We start from the raw sequence: 11,823 nt of genomic DNA, 5'->3' as shown, positions 1-11,823 counted from the left end.
AATAATTTTAGAAAGAGACCAAATGGACAATAAATTTTGATTATTACCAAATTGAATTAATTGAAATTGAATTTAGTTTTCACTGAACTTTGTATTTCAATGGAGCTCATCGAAATTGCTTTTTTTACATAATAGTGTGAAATAAATCAAACTCGAATGCATTCTGCTAACCAGAAAAGTTTTGAATAACTTATCAAATTTATCAACAACTATGTGTGAGAGAGTAACATTACATCCTTTCTAAGTAACAGTAGCAATGCCTTCCCCCCCCCCATAGGGGCCGTTCAAGTATTACGTCATCATAGATGGGAGGGAGGGGGTTTCCGATTTGCTGACTTTTGATGACAAGGGGGGATGACGTAACGCTTACGTCATCAACCACCCTTTATGAAAATATGAGTTAGGATTCAGGGGGGGGGGGGGGGCAGAGCTGATGACGAAATTTTGCTGACAAGGGGGGGGGGTCAAAAATGGCTAAAAATTTGCTTATGTAATACTTGAATGGCCCCATATTGCTATCCACAACCCATCTTAAAATCAATTTAAGCAGGAAACACTTTTCACAAACGGGAAAAAATTTTCACATTCAAAGAAGGAAAAAAAAAATGAAATAACACCAAAATTTGATGAGAGAATTTGTCTAATCTACATTCCAGTGGATTTTTCATTCATGTTATGCTATGAATGACAGTATACAAAATGTACTCAAACTTTTTTTAACTAGTACAAATTGATTTACATAATTAGGTTTGTATAATATCTTCCAACAAATTTTAAGAAATTTACTATAATGATTGATTTAAAAAAAACAAAATTACATTTTTAACAATATTATTTTAAATTATTAAATTAAAATATTACTTAAACTACTGAATTAAATAAATTATTTAAATTATTAAATTAACTAAATTATTTTAAATGTTAGGGGCCGTTCAAGTATTACGTCATCATCGATGGGGGGGGGGGGGGGTTCCTGACTTGCTGACTTTTGATGACAAGGGGGGAGGGGGGGGGGTTTCGATAATGCTTACGTCATCAACCACCCTTTATGAAAATATGAGTTAGGATTCAGAGGGGCAGAGCTGATGACGAAATTTTGCTGACAAGGGGGGGAGGGAGGGGGTCAAAAATGGCTAAAAATTTGCTTACGTAATACTTGAACGGCCCCTTATACGTTGAGGGAAGGCAATCCATCCCCCCCCCCCCCCCCCAACGTCAATGGCAGAGCCTACTGATGTATACATGATGTATATCAATTGTCATCTGCCGCACCTCTAAGACCTTCAAGTCTATCTGCACCTATGACTGGACTGGGAAGGGTGGGTGGGTCTACTCTTTCACAGGCGTAGGGGGCTCCAATACTGCCCTTGGGTGAGGGGGAAAATAAATCAGTTTTGAAATTGTTTGGTTTTTGATTTGTAAATATATATTTTTCTTCTTTTTTTACACACAACATACACCCCAGCAAAAAAAAGCATTTACTACTTTACCCAGAAACAATATAATTTTGCCCCCCCCCCCCCGTAATTTTTAACAGAAAAAGACTCCGCTGTCTTCCCCGGTAAATTTCCCATGAACCTTGTAAGTACCAACGTGGCGACTTTTTTCCGCGCCAACCAATCGCCATTTTGCGGCGGTCAATTCAAGGTGGCTGACAAAGGGCACATAAAATTACAAAAAAATATATAATTTATAACATGAATCAAACAAATATGCGGCAATATGCGAAAATCGATAGAAATATATCGGGAAATACGGAAAATTAGGATAAAATGACCACAAAAATCGAATCAACGACATACGGGGTTTATAAATGCGGTTGATAGAGTTTCTGGATGCTGCTGTCAGGGCTACCTATTTTAGCGTGAAAAAAAGTCGCCACGTTAGCTCTGACTCCTCCCGTAATTTTCAACGAACAAAAACAGTGAATTCGCCCCCACCCGCGGCACCCGATTTACCATGGCCGTAATACGATATTTTTTCTGGAGGGGAAACGTAATTTTACTGCCCCTTGACTGTGAAATTCGCTAATTTTGCAAAGGAATTTATTTCCTTTTCTTAAATATACCATTCCATCAAAAATTCCATTCGAGGCATTGCCCCCCCCCCCCCCAGTTTTGGATTTGATCACGGTATGTAGCAACCCGGGCCGCAAGTACGAACGCAAATTTACTATCGCCCGGGGCCGGTATCCATTTTTAATAACGGAAAAATTAGTAAACTCGGCACCCTTCCTCGTTCAACACCCGTGGAACCAGACCCCGCCCTCTCCTATTGCGGTCATAACCGCGACTCGAGACAAAAACGTTGTAATAACTTCCGAGGCATAAAAAGGGGATTTTTTTACACAACACCGAGAATGGAGCACAATATGTCGATAATTAAATTATATATACATCGTGAAGATGCTCTAAATTAAGTTACGGCCAGAAGCGGATAAAGGTCAGTTGTTGACGGCCCCGGACATAAAAAAAAATTCATATTACGCCCCTCAAATTAGGAAAAAAGTATAAAGTAGGGGCCAAAGGCGCGGTCGCTGTGCCCACCGTTAAATCCGCCTCTATGTACGGCTCCCGTGCACGTTAACTGAGTTTTCATCAGCCTGATTACCAATTTTCATCTGATTTGGTTAAACTAAACGTTGAATCCGAAGGTTTTTAACAACTGGCTGTTGCGAAGATATATTTTGGAAAGAGAAAAAATTCAACTGCCCCTGCGGGGAATCGGACCCACGTCCTTTCACTTTCCGGGTGAACGCACTAGACTACAGAGGCAACGAATCTCTCAATCTTTCCTTGGAGCTCGTGTACACTGAAAAGGACCGTACATGGACGGCCAGACCAGACTCAGACCAAGCTCACAACTGCTGACGCTGCCACGAGATGGCGACTTATGGAAGAATGACGTCACTCTCCGCTACCACACGAAGGTTTTTAACAACTGGCTGTTGCGAAGATATATTTTGGAAAGAGAAAATTCAACTGGAAAGTGTCGATTCCCAGCAACGGCAGTTGAATTTTCTCTCTTTCCAAAATATATCTTCGCAACAGCCAGTTGCTAAAAACCTTCGTATGGTAGCAGAGAGTGACGTCATAATCCCATAAACGTTGAATTGCAGGATTCTGTGATATTTTCATAAATAGTTCTCCTTTCGATCGTATCTGGGGCTACGGTTTCTTGCTGAGATTTAAATCCAGTTAGAAAAATAGTACGAATTTTATTTCTAGATAGATCGCGGTTTTCAGTCGGATGATTTTTTTTTATTGTAAGTAAATTTAAAATACTTGCGAGCTTCTTTAACGTTGGCCAGCTACAAGAGTATTCTCCAAAGCGTACTAATAATACGCTTAATACGTATTAATAGTACGCATCTTTAATATGCGCGCTTTGGTATTCTCCCGCTGCGCGTAAGTTAGTTTCTGCACGGGCTCTCTTCATAAACTCGCTCAATGTAAATGAGCCTTTAAATCGTCATTTCAAATATTAAAAAAAATTAATAAAAGTAACGATAGAACAAACAACAAATGTAACTTGCTCGATGCTCCAAGAAAGGAATTCGGCCCTTAGGACAAACTTTTTAAAACTAATAAAATAAAGGATCAATTTTAAAATAAGATGAAAATGAAAGAACGAGTGGGGAAATAAGAAAGAATGGTAGTAGAGGAGGGGAAAAAATGCTTTGTTGTAAATACGCCTTTTACGCTATTTTTTCCCGACCGGCTTTTCCATAAAATGACGACTCTTTAACTATAAGGAGCTTTCTTTCCAAGCGCCTTGAAATCAAGTTATGCTGACGTCACACGGTATGCTCCCGGGAAGATAAAGACGTCTTCATATATATATATATATATATATAGGGGTTCCTTGCTATATATTCTAGAAACCTTGGGTTCCTTGTACGATCGTAGTTCAATGAAGGGAGGGAGAAAATTAGCGACCTTGAACCGGTAAAGTTCCCCCTTGAAGAAAAGAAAAACACTGACAGCCGAAAAGCGCGCGAAACCGAGGTTTTTTGCTAAAAAAAGTGGAAAAAGTGACCTGAGCCCGAAAATAGGTAATAAAAGTGACCAGCTTCTAAAAAAGTGACTTTTAGGGAAAAAAGTGACCCGTGCCGAGCCCTGAATTTCTGGCAAATGATAGCTTTATAACATTTTGCATGTGTTTGACCTCGAAAATTGGCTTTTCAGTAATTTTATGCAAGAAATTAAAAAAATTTGATACCTAACCCCCGCTTTCCCAAATGTCAGATGAAGATTGATTTTCTCAAAAGCAAGTAACAAATCAATATACAGAAACAAATAAATGAAACGCATTAAATAAAATTTTATAATTTATCGTACACGTAAACTAAAAGTTTCAACAAAACCACCATATAGCATACAACTCTAACAGACACGCATTACAATTTCCAAAAAAATAAACCCACAAACTCTTCTTTTTTTTTTTTTCTCGATCAATCTTTCTTTTCTTCTAACTCGTCTAAGAAGGTTTCTTGCTTTACTCTGAAGATTGAATAAAAATCTGTCAAAACAGTGTTAAGGAGAAAATATTAAATGTTTCTCAAACAGTGATAAAGCATCGACCAATGGAAAATACACTCAATGGTTTAAATCTAAAGGGGTTTTTTTCCTCTGAGTTTTCTATGAAAAAGCATCAAAAAAAGAATGTTATGCCACATTTAAAAAATAGCTGTTGAAGCACTTTGAAGCCATATTTCAGCCGTGGGTTGGTCACCCCTGGTCTAAATGATTTAATCTCTTTTGCTCGTTCTTATTATTTAGGATATGAGGCTTTTTGAATAGACATCATTATCAGCATCACTTTGAGGGACAGGCACAGTATGATTCCCCATAGAAATCAATGTTAAAATTCCCAATTTTACTGTAGAAATGTGGAAATTTATTAGAGATTTCCACCACATCAATAATTTTAAAAACTGAATTCTCTATTTTCGAAATATTGAGTTTAAACGCTTGAGATGCGAAGCTCAGAAAATTAAATATAAAATAATTAGCCGTACCTACTTTCGAGTTGGATATTCATGCAATAACATTAATTTCAACTTTTATTTATATCTTCTTGAGTGTGAAAATTGAAGTTTATGTTCCCTTTATTGCTTTTTAATATTCAACTGCATTAATTCATATAGGTTTTTTTTTTTTAAATTAATAATAGCTCATAAATTACACTCAAATAAATCCACAGCAATTAAGATAATTGGACAGGCAGATAGATAACTTGAACTTTCAAAAAAAAAAAATCGGAATATTTAGTACCCATCGATGAAAAACAAATCTATTTCATTTCTACACACATCTTAATATAATTTATATTTGTTCTTTCAATCTTTCATTAGACAAAGTTACACTTTTAGCAGCACTCAATTCCTTGATCACATCATCAAAAATTTTTAGAGTATTAATCCTATGCTCAATAATAATCCAAACACTACACGAAAGTGTTGTTTCATCATATTGTAAAAGTGCAAGAGTGGATAATATTGGGTCGTTATTATTAAATAATCTCTAACATTTCATAAGTGGAGTTCCAACATGTATAGGTACAGCTTAAATTAATTTTAACTCCGCCAATTTCATTTGTTTTTGGGATTCGTGAAGCTTAGTCAGGACATTTGAGCTTTTTCTAAAATGTTGTACAACCACTTTGTAATTTTCTACCCTCGTGTACATTACTGATCCCACTAATATGCGTTAGGAAGTAGGGGCCGAGTAGATAAAATTTTGCTGACAAGGGGGGTGGAAGAGGATCAGAGTTTTGCTGACGGGGGAAGTTAAAAATGGCTAAAAATCTGCTGACATACTTGAACATCCCCTTATATAATAAAAATCTGGAGCTGTTCAAGATATAATAAAAGCAACATATAAAAAAATAAATGGCAAAATACATAATTTTTAAAAATTTGGTTTTTCAGATTCCTTTAAAAAAATTTAGGTTTGTTAATCTAAAATAAGTGGTCTACGAATTTTTACAAAAAAAAAACATTACTTTCTGATAAGTACTTAGACAAAAAACCTAATTAAAACAAAAACCCTTCCCCAGTAATAGTATACGGCAAGGAACAACTTCGTGTTTCGTAGTTCGAAGAATAATAAGAACTTTGAACTGTAGAGCACACGTAGGAACTAGTCTGAACTGAAAGGAAAAGAGAAAGGTTTCTATTTGAATTTTGTTCCTCAGAGTTCGGACATTTAGCTTAGAGTGGACTCAGGGAAGGATCGTGCATGCGCATTCCAATACGTAGTGGAGGGGTAAAGAACTAACGATAGTTCACTAAAACAAAGATCACTACGATACAGTTCTTTTTCCCGAACTAGTTCATTGGAACTAGTTCGTTCATGTTCGTCACAGCCCTAGTCATTGCTGTTAATGATGGGTTTTTGGAGAAAGATTTCATGCAATTTACATAAAATTCTTAAATAAATTATAATAATCAAATAAATTAATAAATCATAAAATTCTTATTTACATAAAAGCCTTCTTAACAGCATCATAAGGCCCATGAACAGACTGGTTTTTCTGAGGCCCCTCTACCTTAGTTAAAAATACCTCCTTACCAATTTGCATACTAATGGCCGCAAATTGTAAACAGATCTAATTGTCATGAAGTCCTCTGGCTGTGTCCGGGTAAGACCCATGCATTACGAGTAAGCCAAGTTCTACATAATAAGGCAGTGAACTTGAAAACGTGCAAATATTTATGAGTGATTAGGGGATCAATTGCGTGATTTTAGGGGCGATGCAATGAATGGGCATGATGAATGGGGCGCAAATGGATGATGATGAATTCAGGAACTTCATCTTATTGTTAATTGTTATTACCCACCAGTAAACTCAATCCAGAAAACTTGCTGTGTTCCCAGCCTCATGAAATGTGTCAAAAATCATGTTTTTCTTTGCGAATATCGTTAAGTCCAGTACACTCATAGTTTCAAATTTTGCGTAAATCTTTTTTTTCTATGTATGCATATATATATATATATTTTTTTTTTTTTTTTTGAAATTTTTGTAATTATATATATTTTTTCTTCACCCCTGATTAGGTGCTCATAGATTACACAGCCTGGAGTCACCCTTTTGTGGTTTAATCTAGAGCCTCCTAGAATATGGGTATAAAGATGCCCTAGTTCGATCCTCACAAGCAGTCGATGGAAGAAAATATCTTAAAATATATTCAAAATATTTTGAAAAAAAAGATCTAAAAACCTAAGATCTGTCTTTTTAGAAAATATGAAAGAAAAATTCCAAAAAATTCCAATGATGTTGCAAAAATAAAAAAATCCAGAAGATATCATTTTTATCACACCACAGTCATTTTCTGCACACAAGGGCTCTACAGTTTATTGCTGATTCCGAACAGCAGCCTTTTAGTATATTCATAGAGAAGTTGGTGCGCTAACCTCTCAATGTGGGACTCCCTGGGTAGCAATCTTTTTCTGTGGTCACGCTGCCGTTTCTGTTGTACCCGTGTCGGGAAAGTTTCTGACAAGGACGAACCGGTTATCAAACTTGCGACACCTCTAAACATGTTTTGGTACTTTAGGCAAGTATCCTGGGCTATCGCGGAGATATCAAAGACTTTGTGAGTAGAAAAAAGGGAAGCTGATGACTTTTAAAATTCTGTACTTAGAAATACTTGCATCATAATTCTGTCTTAAACCCGGATTAATCTATAAAAATTTTGTAATAATTCTTTTACAAGCAACCAGTAAGTTGATCAGTTGCATTTGCATGCTTGAATGTAACTGATGAATTTGTTGGTTGCATTTTTCAAGTTTTATAAAAAAAATTCCATAAAGACAAGATTTGTTTTAATTAATAAGCAGTCAGTTAATTTGCATTAAAAAATCTGATTTAAATAAAAAATATCCAATTTTTTTTTAAATCAGGATTTTTTCATACTCTGGATGTGGTTAAAATCAGTTAATTTAATTGATTCTTAGATTTCAGATATACAATGTTACCTGGAATCCGTAACTTGAAACTATAATTTAAGGGTACTTCTGGCATGTCAGCTAATGTGGTACGGCAAGACAGTATATCGTTAAAACATGAGTGTGGTACTGCCATTTTCAGCGAAGCTACTCTATTCTAACTTGGTCTAATCTCTGGAACCCCAGGGTTAGGAAAAACTGTTCTCACAAAGTAAAAGTGTTCCACAGAATGCACAAATTTGAATTTAATTTTAATTTGTGCAATTTAATTTTATTTTTCATATTTGACATGTCAGTTTCTCATTCTGTAAGTGTTTAATGTCATTAAGCTATTATTGTCATTATTACTTTGCGATATTATCGTTAACCATGTTTGGTGGACCAAAAGACAATTTACCATTGTCACTGTATATTAAGGCAAATTGAAATTTCATAGAGCATGCAGAGATGGTAAATATGACGCTTCACACTGCTCATATGAATTCATTTATAGTGGCATTGAAGGGGGGGGGGGGTGCTCAAGCATAGGCAGAGATAGACTTAAAGGGGGGGGAACATGATGACGATTCTAGGCAGGACAGGATTATGATCATGTCAATTCATATATACATTAGATCAGTCGGCTTAGTCATTAACACTGGGGGAAGCACTCCCATCACCGCCTATATGTCTATAGGCTACTCCCACCCATGTGTCCGAGCACGCAGGATTGATTCAGAAATAAAAATTTCCTACATAAAGATCAAGATAAGCACTCACAGGTTTGAAACACTCCTGATGCCCCTGTTCATCTAGGACATAGTTTCCCAAACTTTTTGTTCCATCGCCCTCTTCTTCAGAGAAACTTTTTCTCTCATAGTCCCCCAACTCAAGCGAACCCATAGAATCCTATGTTATACCCACAGCTTCTATTGCCTCCCTGGACCATTCCATCACCCACAAGAAGGCGATATTGCACACTTTGGGAAACACTGATCCAGGATGAGTAAGATATGACAAAGTTTGATGCTCATGTGGAAATACATAGATTCACTGAGAAAACACATTTGTCGAGCTTCAAAGACATACAGAACAATCAGTCTTATAAAATAGAAAATGTATACCGAGATAAATATATATATAATTGGTATCACCCAAATCTCAAATTTAAAAAGGATACACACTCCAACAACACAACCAGCAAGACCCAGCCCAGTTAATAAATTTCTCTGTTTCATTTTCTTCAACTTCATGGCACGCTCGAAGTTTTCTTTCTCCATCCTCTTCATATACATCAATTGTGCTTTACTCAACTCCGATGGTAACACCGGGTCTCCTAAAGTTTTGTTTTCACTTTCGACTTTCATTTCCTAATCTAAAATACCAACAAAGAAAATAAACAACACAACTTTAAAACACAATTATTATTGGTTTACGTGAGTATTGAAATCAAACGCAACTTCAAATTGATTTAAAAGTTGCGACTTAAAAAAATACTATCTATTCATAGAAGTCTCAACACAATGTTTACAAGTTTTTAAAAACATTAAATAAAAATAAAAACGCATGTTTGTTAGAGCAAGAAGCGTACTGACATTTTTCTCGTAAATAACATACAAAAATATCGTAGTAGTTCCAACAAAGTCGTACACAGTCGGATCCCGTTAACACTGAGCTGTAAAGCCGGGTTTTCCTAGGAGTAGAATTTCTGCGCCGGATGCAGCGTGAAAACGCTGATTGTTTAAAAACTTGAAACTCAGGTTTTTTTGACCAATCAAGAGTTTTCACGATGCACGCACTGTAGAAACCTGCTTCTAGGAAAACCTGGCTTTAGGAAAACTTATAGCTCAGTGCCCGTTAAGGGCCGTTAAAGTATTACGTAAGCAAATTTTTAGCCATTTTTGACCCCCTCCCCCCCTTGTCAGCAAAACTGTTACCCCCTCCCCCTGTCAGAAAAATTTCGTCATCACTGCCCCCTACCTCCTAACGCATATTGGTGGGATCAGAAACGTACGCAGGAGGGGGGGGGGGCATGGGGGCTCGTGCGCCTCCCTTCCTTAGAGGAGAAATAATTATATTTCTTCTCAATGCTCCCTCCCCGCAGACGAAAAAAAATTATTTTTAATGCAAAAAATATATTTTTGAAAAAATTAAAATTTCAAAAGAAAATACCTTTATATGTTATTATACAATCGATTTCTGTTAACTTCAATGTTATTTAAAGGGTAAGAACTCAAAATTTCTCTTTAAAAAATCCATTGCGACCCACCCTTCAAGCCATATATGGTAAATCCTTGACCCGCTGACCAAATGTGGCTCTGAAGTTTATCTGATGTGGCTTACCCCACCCCCCAAACCTAATTTTGTAAAAATGAACTAAGCGGCTCATTTATAAATCGCTTAAATGACCAGTGGCAAAATTCCAGAGCATTTAATTGGCCCGTGGCACATTTTCAGATCACTGAGGTAGGTCTCAAAGATCACCTAAGTAACCCGCGACACAGTTACAGAAAACTTAGTGGGTGTCCTAAAAGTCTGCATTCGCTCTGCGAAACAAGAATCCTCACTTGCAGTAGATAAAAGTGTCAAAATATATATATATATTTGTGAGTGTTACACATAGTGTGACCCATATGCCACATGTCACTCAAGGGATCTCTAAATGTGTCACGGATCGCTTAAGTGTTGTGGAACTGTGTCCCGGGTCACTTAAGCGATTTGTAAATGTGCCGCTTAGTTCATTTTGAGAAAATTGAGTTTGAAGACGTTAGGCCGCATCAAATAACCTCCAGGGTCATATTTTGTCCGCGGGCCAAGGACCTTTATGTTATTTACCATATATGGCTTAGAAGGGGTCGCAATGAATTTATTAAAGATAAATTTTGAGTTCATAGCCTTCAAATAGCACTGAAATTAACAGAAATTGATTATAATAACATATGAAGGTATTTTCTTCTTAAATTTCAATTAAAAAAAAATATTTTTGAGTTAAAGAATAAATTTTTGATCGTCGATCCCCTTCCCCTGTGTACGCCTCTAATCCCACCAACATGTGTTAGGATTCAGAGGGGCAGAGCTGATGACGAATAATTGCTGAGAGGACCGGGTCAGAGTTTTGTTGACAAGGGGGGGGGGGGGTCAAAAATGGCTAAAACTTTGCTGATGTAATACTTCAATAGCCCCTGTATCATTTAACAGTGGCTTAGTATCGCCCCTAAGTGAACTGACCATATTTCCTCGAGAGAAATACGGGACATTGCTGATTATCAGCAAGAACAACGCCAAAAGTGCACAAAGTTGCCAAATATTGCTAAAATTACGTGAAAATCGCAATGGTGGGAAACGAAACTTTAATGCGAATTGCAGAGAATTAAAATGAATTCCACGAAATAAAACGCTCCACAAGACAAATGTGGGAGATTAATGTTCTTATTTATAGTTGTAATTATCATAATTTAATTTATGAGTTGAAAAATAATTTCAAACTTTGACTTGACAGAATAAAAATCCAAGTAGGCGTCTAAAGAGGAGATCTTTATTTCTCCTCGATGGTAGGCGTCATGTAAAAAACCGGGATACTTTTGGCAAAAAGTCGGGACGGCCAGAAAAAGAAAGAAAACCGGGACTGTCCGGCGAAATACGGAACGTATGGTCACTTTACCATACCCCTAAGCCAACACTGCCTGAGCGGTAAGACCTCTCATATAATATGACATCTCCATCTGAGTTTGTTTTACTGGTTTTTGTTGTGTGTTTTTTTTTCTATCTTTCTCAAGAAGAGAGAAGAGGAAAGAGAATGTTTGAATACATACTTTTTCCGTTTTTACGTTTGCTTTCTGTTAGTTTTAGTATACTTTTCAAATGACATGTCCTATGGTTTTGGTATATTTTC

At 36.6% G+C, this 11,823-nt stretch overlaps 1 long non-coding RNA gene across 1 annotated transcript; it reads right to left on the bottom strand.

Annotated features, from left to right (window-relative positions):
* Positions 1-4,303: 4,303 nt before the first annotated feature.
* On the bottom strand, positions 4,304-9,485 carry LOC149072938 (uncharacterized). The gene is made up of 2 exons (XR_016194448.1): positions 9,112-9,485; positions 4,304-4,521 (listed from the first exon to the last, which is right to left on the bottom strand). It is a non-coding gene; the product is annotated as an uncharacterized LOC149072938 (long non-coding RNA).
* Positions 9,486-11,823: the final 2,338 nt, after the last annotated feature.

The sequence above is a fragment of the Pholcus phalangioides genome, unplaced genomic scaffold (genome assembly GCF_987345545.1).
Source record: "Pholcus phalangioides strain wild (caught in Gottingen) unplaced genomic scaffold, Ppha-v1.0 ptg000017l_1, whole genome shotgun sequence".
Classification (NCBI taxonomy): domain Eukaryota; kingdom Metazoa; phylum Arthropoda; class Arachnida; order Araneae; family Pholcidae; genus Pholcus; species Pholcus phalangioides.
Note: the sequence above shows the minus strand (reverse complement) of the source record. Positions and strands in the feature narration are given on the sequence as shown.